The sequence below is a fragment of the Salvelinus sp. IW2-2015 genome, linkage group LG30 (assembly GCF_002910315.2).
Source record: "Salvelinus sp. IW2-2015 linkage group LG30, ASM291031v2, whole genome shotgun sequence".
NCBI classification, from domain to species: domain Eukaryota; kingdom Metazoa; phylum Chordata; class Actinopteri; order Salmoniformes; family Salmonidae; genus Salvelinus; species Salvelinus sp. IW2-2015.
In genome coordinates this window covers 18579055-18590085 of record NC_036869.1, presented here as the reverse complement: position 1 = coordinate 18590085, position 11031 = coordinate 18579055, and the positions used below count along the sequence as shown (strand labels likewise).

At 43.0% G+C, this 11031-nt stretch overlaps 1 long non-coding RNA gene across 1 annotated transcript in view; it reads left to right on the top strand.

The window, feature by feature from the left end:
- The window catches only part of LOC139023309 (uncharacterized), a 376026-nt gene that overhangs the window by 69486 nt on the left and 295509 nt on the right, over positions 1–11031 (top strand). The gene's annotated exons all lie outside the window — the stretch shown is intronic.

Genomic DNA, 11031 nt, shown 5'->3' with positions numbered 1-11031 from the left:
RTTATTGTGTAGTCTTCCCACTTACTGGACAAACAAACATATGGTTTCAAAGTGGTGCACCTGTAAAGCAGGATAGCATCAGAAACCACCAAATCAAAGTAAGCATCAACAAACWMAACATACATTTTTTTTTTTWYMYYKYRYMTSTGTCCCTCTGGGCCGTGGCTCCGGTGGACTTGCTATCAAKTGGGGCCAAAGCCAGACCACKAGTACTTTTCAGCWTTCATTTAAACAACAATGGCTAACTGTGAACTTTAGCACCTTCTCACAAAGCAACTGTTTTGATTATACAGAGGTTGTTGATTGTGCGCTTCACAAGTCCTTACTGTCAGCCCTAGCTATGAAAACACAATTTCCCTTGTATAACATAAGGGCAAGTATACACAATGCACTAAACCCCTGACCCCCTACTGTAACACTGGTGTCACAGTCGAAAAGCAGCATATTTTGTGTATTGATGGTAAGATATTGGCTAGTGCAACATTGTGGACTCAATTTGAACCTGAATGCATCACCAACATGTCCTGTTATCCTTTTCAGTCATAGTTTTTTTTTTTTTAATGTATTTGACCTTTATGACCAAAGTTATCCTATTTCCACTTTGTTCTCAATTGACACTAGAATAAATGTTTCTGACTAATATCAATGCCACATAAGCTGTTTTCTACCAGAGAAATTGTTTATTGCCTTCAGTTGCTCTTTAATTGCRTTTCTCATTCTATTCGGGCCTCATGAAGGATCCTTCAGACTTTTCGTTATAGGAGTATTTCTTTAGAGATCCGGGAGAGAACATAAATGATATTACGGGAGAAAGAAAAAGTTGATGAGACCCAAGAGGAGGGTTGGAGAGGAGATGATATGTGCGCCGTTGAAGAAACCGATGGAGGGGAAATTGAAGTGGAGAACAACAAGGGATCGTAGGTGGCCTTCTATTTCTTTTCATCCAACTCTCTCTCACTCTCACTCACTCGCGTTGCTCCCACTCCCTCTGTCTCTCCCTCCCCTGTTCTTGTTTCCTCTGAGTGGTTGTGTGTGGAAACTGAAGGGTAGTAGGTGACATTTCATAGGCTGTCATACACAAGCACCAGAGTAACAGAACAGTGTTAACGTAGCCGAAAACAGTCCTCCACCACTGCGCCAAGCATCTCCTCTGCCTCCCTTCTACCAACCATTGGCATCATATGTTTCCATACACTAGTTATTAATCCAAAACCTCAAGCCATATTCCAWTATTCTTTTCATCCCTCRCTCCCATTCCTTCTCCAAAGAGTGTGAAGAAACTGTGACCCCCAGTAGCCAACTTGTCTAGGGTGAGGTAACAGTTTTSCTGTTATACACAATAACGTAAGTAAGTAAGCACACTATATACAGGAAATATTAAAAAAGTTAGTTCCAATACCATATTTACAGTTGAAGTCGGAAGTTTACATACACTTAGGTTGGAGTCATTAAAACTTATTTTTCAACCACTCCACAAATGTCTTGTTAACAAACTATAGTTTTGGCAAGTTGGTTAGGACATCTACTTTGTGCATGACACAAGTCATTTTTCCAACAATTGTTTACAGACAGATTATTTCACTGTACCACAATTCCAGTGGGTCAGAAGTTTACATACACTAAGTTGACTGTGCCTTTAAACAGCTTGGAAAATTCCAGAAAATGATGTCATGGCTTTAGAAGCCTCTGATAGGCTAATTGACATCATTTGAGTCAATTGAAGGTGTACCTGTGGATGTATTTCAAGGCCTACCTTCAAACTCAGTGCCTTTTTGCTTGACAATGGGAAAATCAAAAGAAATCAGCCAAGACCTCAGATAAAAAATTGTAGACCTCCAAAAGTCTGGTTYATCCTTGGGAGCAATTTCCAAACGCCTGAAGGTACCACGTTCATCTGTACAAACAATAGTACACAAGTATAAACACCATGGGACCACGCAGCCGTCATACCACTCAGGAAGGAGACGCGTTCTGTCTCCTAGAGATGAATGTACTTTGGTGTGAAAAGTGCAAATCAATCCCAGAACAACAGCAAAGGACCTTGTGAAGATGCTGGAGGAAACAGGTACAAAAGTATCTATATCCACAGTAAAACRAGTCCTATATCGACATAACCTGAAAGGCTGCTCAGCAAGGAAGAAGCCACGGCTCCAAAACCGCCATAAAAAAGCCAGACTACGGTTTGCAACTGCACATGGGGACAAAGACTTTTTGGAGAAATGTCCTCTGGTCTGATGAAACAAAAAWAGAACTGTTTGGCCATAATGACCATCATYATGTTAGGAGGAAAAAGGGGGAGGCTTGCAAGCCGAAGAACACCATCCCAACCGTGAAGCASGGGGGTGGCAGCATCATGTTGTGGGGGTGCTTTGTTGCAGGAGGGACTGGTGCACTTCACAAAATAGATGGCATCATTCTTTTGGCGAGATTGGAAACCCAAATTGGTCTACACGGACAAGTTATGGCCTGGTTCTAGATCTTATCTGTCGGAAAGATATCAGTTTGTCTCTGTGAATGGTTTGTCCTCTGACAAATYAACTGTAAATTTCGATGTTCCTCAAGGTTCCGTTTTAGGACCACTATTGTTTTCACTATATATTTTACCTCTTGGGGATATCATTCGAAAACATAATGTTAACTTTCACTGCTATGCGGATGACACACAGCTGTACATTTCAATGAAACATGGTGAAGCCCCAAAAGTTGCCCTCGCCTGTGTTTCAGACATAAGGAAGTGGATGGCTGCAAACTTTCTACTTTTAAACTTGGACAAAACAGAGATACTTGTTCTAGGTCCCAAGAAACAAAGAGATTGATTCTGTTGAATTAATCTTGATGGTTGTACAGTCGTCTCAAATAAAACTGTGAAGGACCTCGGCGTTACTCTGGACCCTGATTTTGACGAACATATCAAGACTGTTTCAAGGACAGCTTTTTTCCATTTACGTAACATTGYAAAAATCAGAMATTTTCTGTCCAAAAATTATGCAGAAAAAGTAATCCATGCTTTTGTTACTTCTAGGTTAGACTACTGCAATGCTCTACTTTCCGGCTACCCGGATAAAGCACTAAATAAACTTCAGTTAGTGCTAAATACGGCTGCTAGAATCCTGACTGGAACCCAAAATTGTATCATATTACTCCAGTGCTAGCCTCCCTACACTGGCTTCCTGTTAAGGCAAGGGCTGATTTCAAGGTTTTACTGCTAACCTACAAAGCATTACATGGGCTTGCTCCTAYCTATCTTTCCGATTTGGTCCTGCCGTACATACCTACACGTACACTACRGTCACAAGACGCAGGCCTCCTTATTTTCCCTAGAATTTTTAAGCAAACAGCTGGAGGCAGGGCTTTCTCCTATAGAGCTCCATTTTTATGGAATGGTCTGCCTACCCATGTGAGAGACGCAGACTCGGTCTCAACCTTTAAGTCTTTACTGAAGACTYATCTCTTCAGTAGGTCATATGATTGAGTGTAGTCTGGCCCAGGAGTGTGAAGGTGAACGGAAAGGCACTGGAGCAACGAACCGCCCTTGCTGTCTTTGCCTGGCCGGTTCCCCTCTCTCCACTGGGATTCTCTGCCTTTAACCCTATTACAGGGCTGAAGTCACTGGCTTACTGGTGCTCTTCCATGCCGTCCCTAGGAGGGGTGCGTCACTTGAGTGGGTTGAGTCACTGACGTGGTCTTCCTGTCTGGGTTGGCGCTCCCCCTTGGGTTGTGCTGTGGCGGAGAGCATTGTGGGCTATACTCGGCCTTTCTCAGGATGTAAGTTGGTGGTTGAAGATATCCCTCTAGTGGTGTGGGAGGCTGTGCTTTGGCAAAGTGGGTGGGGTTATATCCTGCCTGTTTGGCTCTGTCCGGAGGTATCATCGGATGGGCCACAGTGTCTCCTGACCCCTCCTGTCTCAGCCTCCAGTATTTATGCTGCAGTAGTTTGTGTTGGGGGGCTAGGGTCAGTCTGTTATATCTGGAGTATTTATCCTGTCTTATCCGGTGTCCTGTGTGAATTTAAGTAGGCTCTCTCTAATTCTCTCTTTCTTTCTCTCTCTCGGAGTACCTGAGCCCTAGGACCATGCCTCAGGATACCTGGCATGATGACTCCTTGTTGTCCCCAGTCCACCTGGCCGTGCTGCTGCTCCAGTTTCAACTGTTCTGCCTGCGGGTATGGAACCCTGACCTGTTCACTGTGATTACTATTATTGGACCATGCTGGTCATTTATGAACATTTGAACATCTTGGCCATGTTCTGTTATAATCTCCACCGCACAGCCAGAAGAGGACTGGCCACCCCTCATAGCCTGGTTCCTCTCTAGGTTTCTTCCTAGGTTTTGCCTTTCGAGGGAGTTTCCCTAGCCACCGTGCTTCTACACCTGCATTGCTTGCTGTTTGGGGTTTTAGGCTGGGTTTCTGTACAGCACTTTGATATATCAGCTGATGTAAGAAGGGCTATATAAATACATTTGATTTGATGAGGAAGGGAAATTATGGTGGATATATTGAAGCAACATCTCAAGACATCAGTCAGGAAGTTAAAGCTTGGTCGCTTGGTCGCAAATCTTCCAATGGACAATGACCCAAAGCATGCTTCCAAAGTTGTGGCAAAATGGCTTAAGGACAACAAAGTCAAGGTATTGGAGTGGCCATCACAAAGCCCTGACCTCAATCCTATTGAAAATTTGTGGGCAGAACTAAAAAAGCATGTGCGAGCAAGGAGGCCTACAATCCTGACTCAGTTACACCAGCTCTGTTAGGAGGAATGGGCCAAAATTCACCCAACTTATTGTGGCAAGCTTGTGGAAGGCTACCCGAAACGTTTGACCCAAGTTAAACTATTTAAAGGCAATGCTACTAAACACTAATTGAGTGTATGTAAACTTCTGACAAACTGGAAATGTGATGAAAGAAATAAAAGCTGAAATAAATCATTCTCTCTACTATTGTTCTGCCATTTCACATTCTTAAAATAAAGTGGTGATCCTAACTGACCTAAGACAAGGAATTTTGACTAGTATTAAATGTCAGGAATTGTGAAAAACKGAGTTTAAATGTATTTGGCTGAGGTGTATGTAAACKTCCGACTTCAACTGTACATGTGCARGGACACTGGAGTGATGGAGGTAGATGCAGTGCATTCAGGAAAGTATTCAGACCCATTGACTTTTTCCACATTTTGTTACATTACAGCCTTATTCTAAATTGTATTTTTTYCCTYATCAATCTACACACAATACCCCATAATGACAAATCCAAAACAGATTTTTAGATAAACCTTAAATAATTACGTTTACATAAGTATTCAGACCCTTTACGCAGTACTTTGTGGAAGCACCATTGGCAGCGATTACAGCCTTGAGTCTTCTTGGGTATGATCCTACAAGCTTGGCACACCTGTATTTGGGGAGTTTCTCCCATTCTTCTCTACAAATCCCCTCAAGCTCTGTCAGGTTGGATAGGGAGCGTCGCTGCATAGCTATTTTCAGGTCTCTCCAGAGATGTTCCATCGGGCACTCTGGAGCAGGTTCTCATCAAGGGTCTCTCTGTAATTTTCTCTGTTCATCTTTCCCTCGATCCTGACTAGTCGCCGTTCCCTGTCACTGAGGAGTGGCTTCCATCTGACCACTCTACCATAAAGGCCTGATTGGTGGAGTGCTGCAGAGATGGTTGTCCTTCTAGAAGGTTCTTCSATCTCTACAGAGGAGCTCTGTCAGAGTGACCATCGGGTTCTTGGTCACTTACCTGACCAAGGCACTTCTCCCCCGATGGCTCAGTTTGGCCAGKCTGCCAGCTCCAGGAAGAGTCTTGTTGGTTACAAACTTCTTCCATTCAAGAATGATGAAGGCCACTGTGTTCTTGGATACCTTCAATGCTGCAAAAATGTTTTTGTACCCTTCCCCAGATCTGTGCCTCAACACAATCCTGTCTCAGAGCTTTTTGCTCTGACATGCACTGTCAACTGTGAGACCTTATATAGACAGGTTTGTGACTCCAAATCATGTCCTATCAATTGAATTTACCACAGGTGGACTACAACCAAGTTGTAGAAACATCTCAAGGATGATCAATTGAAACAGGAGTCACCTGAACTCAATTTCGAGTCTCATAGCAAAGGGTTTGAATATTATGTATAATGGTGCCGGAGGGGATGGCTTCCGTTTTACGGGCTCCTAACCAACTGTGTCATTTTTTGTATTTTTTTTGCATTGTTTGTAACTCATTTTGTACATAATGTTGCTGCTACCGTCTCTTATGACCGAAAAGAGCTTCTGGATATCAGAACAGTGATTACTCACATTGAACTGGACAAAGATATTTTCTTAAATGAGTCCGACGCGAAGGATGTACGGTTTCTCCGAGACCAGTCCCAAATCCTCGTCATTTGTGTCAAGAAAAGACGAAGGTACAGKGGGCGGAGATCGGGGTGCCTTGTGAGAATTACCCGCCTCTACCATCCGTTCAATTGGCCAACATGCAATCACTGGAGAATAGAGTAGCAGATGCTTGCATGTGAGTGGGTGTGCGGGTGTGTGGAGTCAGTATAAATGTATGTGCATATTATGTGTGAGTGAGTGTTTGTTTGTGTGTTGGAGTGACAGTGTGTGTGTAGGGCCCTGTGAGTGTGGATAGAGGAATAAAACGTCAATAAAGATACAAGCTAAACCCAGTCCGTGTAGCTATTTTGTTAGCTATCTTTCATTCGTATTGCTTCGGGATAGAAGCTGTTCAAGAGCCTGTTGGTGTCAGACTTGATGCACCAGTACCTCTTGTCATTTTGCAGCAGAGAAAATAGTCTATGGCTTGGGTGGTTRGGCTCWTTGATGATTTTTTCTAGCCTTCTTTTCACACTGCCTGATATAGAGGTCCTGGATGGCAGGGAGCTCGTCCCCAGTGATGTACTGGGCTGTCCGCACAACCCTCTGTAGTGCCATGCAATCGAGGGCCGTGCTATTGTCAGAACAAGCAGTGATGCAGCCAGTCAATATGCTCTCAATGGTACAGCTGTAGAACCTTTTCAGGATCTGAGGGCCCATGCCAAACTTTTTCAACCTCCTGAGGGGGAAGAGGCACTGTCGTGAGGGGGAAGAGGCACTGTCATGAGGGGGAAGAGGCACTGAGGCACGACTGTGCGTGTGTGTGTTTGGACCATTTTAAGTATTTTGTGATTTGGACACCGAGGAACTTGAAGCCGTCTACCTGCTCCACTGCCGCCCCGTTAATGTGGATGCCCCCCGTTTCCTATATTCCACGATCAGCTCATTTGGTCTTGCTGACGTTGAGGGAGAGGTTGTTGCTCCGACACCACACTGCCAAAACAATAAGGGTTCTTCTACTCCTTTGTGAGGCGACCTTGGCGTCCCTAATCAGAGTGACAGACAGACGCTGGAGGCGAGAAAGGGGGGAGACGGAGAGACAGGGTATATTTTCAGGACCTACTGTGCCTTCAGAATGTATTCATACCCCTTGATTTATTCCACAKTTTGTTGTTTTACAGCCTGAATTCAAAATGGATTCAGTTTTTTTCTCTCTCTCTCACCCATCTACACACAATACCTCATAATGGCAAAGTGAAAACATGTTTGTAGAAATGTTTGCAAATATATTGAAAATGAAATACAGAAATATCTAATTTACATAAGTAGTCATACCCCTGAGTCAATACTTTGTAGAAGCGCCTTTGGCAGCGATTACATTTGTGAGTCTTTCTGGGTAAATCTCTAAGMGCTTTCCACACCTGGATTATGCATAATTTGTCCGTTATACTTTTCAAAACTCTTCAAGCTCTGTTGTTGACCATTGCTAGACATCCATTTTCAGGTCTTTACATAGATTTTTTAAAGTAGATTTAAGTCAAAACTGTAACTCGGCCACTCAGGAACATTCACTTTCTTCTTGGTAAGCAACTCCAGTGTAGATTTGGCCTTGTGTTTTAGGTTATTGTMCTGCTGAAAGGTGAATTCATCTCACGATGTCTGGTGGAAAGCAGACTGAACCAGGTTTCCCTTTGGGATTTTACCTGTGCTTAGCTCCATTCCGTTWATTTTTTATCCTGAAAAACTCCCCAGTCCTTAACAATTACAAGCATACCAATAACATGATGCAGTGACCACTATGCTTGAAAATATGGAGAGTGGTACACAGTAATGGGTTGTATTGGATTTTCCCCAAACATGACACTTTCTATTCAGGACAAAAAGTGAATTGCTCTGCCAATCTTTTTGTAGTATTACTTTAGTGCCTTGTTGCAAACAGGTTGCATGTTTTGGAATATTTTTCTTCTGTAGAGGCTTCCTCCTTTTCATTCAATTAGGTTAGTATTGTGGAGTAACTACAATGTGGTTGATCCATCCTCAGTTTTCTCTTATCACAGCCATTCAACTCTGTAACTGTTTTAAAATCACCATTGGCCTCATTGTGAAATCCCGGAGCGTTTTTCTTCCTCTCTGGCAACTGAGTTAGAAAGGATTCCTGTATCTTTGTAGTGACTGTGTGTATTGATAAACCATCCAAAATGTAATTAATAACTTCACCATGCTCATAGGGGTATTCAATGTTTTTTTTACCCATCTACCAATTGGTGCCCTTCTTTGCGAGGCATTGGAAAACCTCCCTGGTCTTTGTGGTTGAATCTGTGTTTGAAATTCACTGCTCGACTGATAATTGTGTGGGGGTACAGAGATGAGGTAGTCATTAAAAAATCAAAASCGTTGAATACTTATTGACTCAAGACATTTCAGACATTTTAATGTATTTGTAAATATTTAGAAAAACATAATTCCACTTTGACATTATGGGGTATTGTGTGTGTAGGCCAGTGACAAAAAAATCTCAATTTAATCCATTTTAAATTCAGGCTGCAACACAATAAAATGTTGAAAAAGTCAAGTGGTGTGAATACTTTCGGGAGGCACTGTAAACGTAGTACTATACACTTTTCATCTTCTGTCTTAGTTTAATTAAAACACTGTTGCTTTGTCTGTTGTGCTTACCAGTATTACAACTAGCCTAAATGCAGCCTTGGAATCGAACTATAGGCCTATATACAAAGTATAACTAATTATGACTAGTTCATTTATGGTACAAGGAAACTAGTTTCCACAACAGGGTCTTGAGATCAGGGTATCAGGTGCATACCGTTGTGGGTGAAGCTTGTTGCTTGTCAAAAGAAATTTAACAAAAGCTAGATGGGGAACCTTGTTTTGTAGGTGTGAACTGTTGTTTGTGATGGAGGTAATTGATAATGAAGCTTATTCACTACTGACTTGTTAACAACACGTTATTGTTAAGCTGCAGTAAACAATCTATCATGATGAATAGTTCGTAATGGTTAATCAATGTTAGCCTATCTATATTGTGAGATCTGAAATATAGGGTAAGCAACCTGATGATTGGCTAAGGTTTTATAATCTGACCAGAGGTTACATAAAATGTATTTGATTTGTCCCCCTTCTCYCCCCTTATTTTAAACTGCAGTATTGTAATGAGGAACTCTATTTTTCTTTCCTAAGTGGTGCTGAATAGCATAGGGAACCACACTGAACAACAGAACACACGAGCCGACACTGATATGGGGAGAGTCCAATTCACATCAACACATCTGCAATTATTTAAAAAACACATAGGCACACACTAAAGAGCCATTGAGTAGGGGATGAAGGAGAGTTAAGTGAGGTTGGCATTTGTCACTGACTACCATTGCGTGTCAATGATGTTATGATGAAGATATTTTCAATGTGACAGTCTCCTCAACACTCTACAGCTCTCTTCCCCCACAAGATGATAGGGGGGCCCCATATCTTCAAGGCCTTTTAAAAGCCCAAAGACAATATCAACTGAGGCCCTCAAGTCATACAAGTGACAGACACACAGTTGAGGCACAGCTCCTGAGGAAAAGAGAAGTGAAATGGAGGGAAGAGAGGGAGGAAGGGATTTTAAAGGAGGAAAGGGGATTAATAAAGAGAAGGGTCAGAGGGAGAGTGGAGATTTAATGGCCAGAGTAGCAAGGGTAAGTGGAAGGCTCAGAACGGAGGGGGGAGGGGGAGGCGCTGAGAGAGAGGGAGACGGAGTGAATGGGGCCTTTGTGATCAAAAGGCTTGTTTATTTTCTTGGTGCTTGAACTCTTCAGGAAACACATTGGGTCTGTCTCTGCTGTCTAGCGTCCTCACCTTACAAACCCTCCCCGAGCTAACCTCTACTSTGCCTGCCTGTGCCCTTTCGCCTCTCACCAGCACTGAAATACTTCCAACATTAGATTACATACTTTAGACTGAGGAAAGTGGAGACGTATACTATATAGACACACACGCACACACGGTTCATTTTCTCCTCTCTCCCCACTCCTTCCCTCTCCCAGCTGGTATTCACACGTGTGTAATGGGATTACTACGCTCTTGCATTGGGGAAAGGGGGCCGAAATGGAGGGAAGAAGAGGGGATGATGAGGCCATGGAAGATAAGAGCCGGGGGAGGAAGAGGGTGGGGAGGTTATACAGGGGATGGTTGAGGAAAAGACGAAGGTACAAGGGGCGGAGATTGGAGTGCCTTGTGAGGATTCATCGGGGAGTGGGTAATCAGCTTCTACCATCAGTCCTATTGGCCAACGTGCAAGCATTGGATGACAAAATGGATGATCTCCGATCAAGACTAACCTACCAACGGGACATTAAAAACTGTCATAGGTTATGTTTCACCGAGTTGTGGCTGAACGACGACATGGATAACATACAGCTGGCTGGGTTTACTGTGCATCTGCAAGATAGAACAGCTGCCTCCGGTAAGACAAGGGGTGGCGGTCTGTGTCTATTTGTAAATAACAGCTGGTGCACRAAATCTAATATTAAGGAAGTCTCAAGGTTTTGCTCACCTGAGGTAGAGTATCTCATGATAAGCTGTAGACCACACTATTTATCAAGACAGTTTGCATWAAAAAAATGTCGTAACTGTCTATTTACCACCACARACCGATGCTGGCACTAAGACCGCACTCAACGAGCTATATAAGGCCATAAGCAAACAAGAAAATGCTCATCCAGAGGC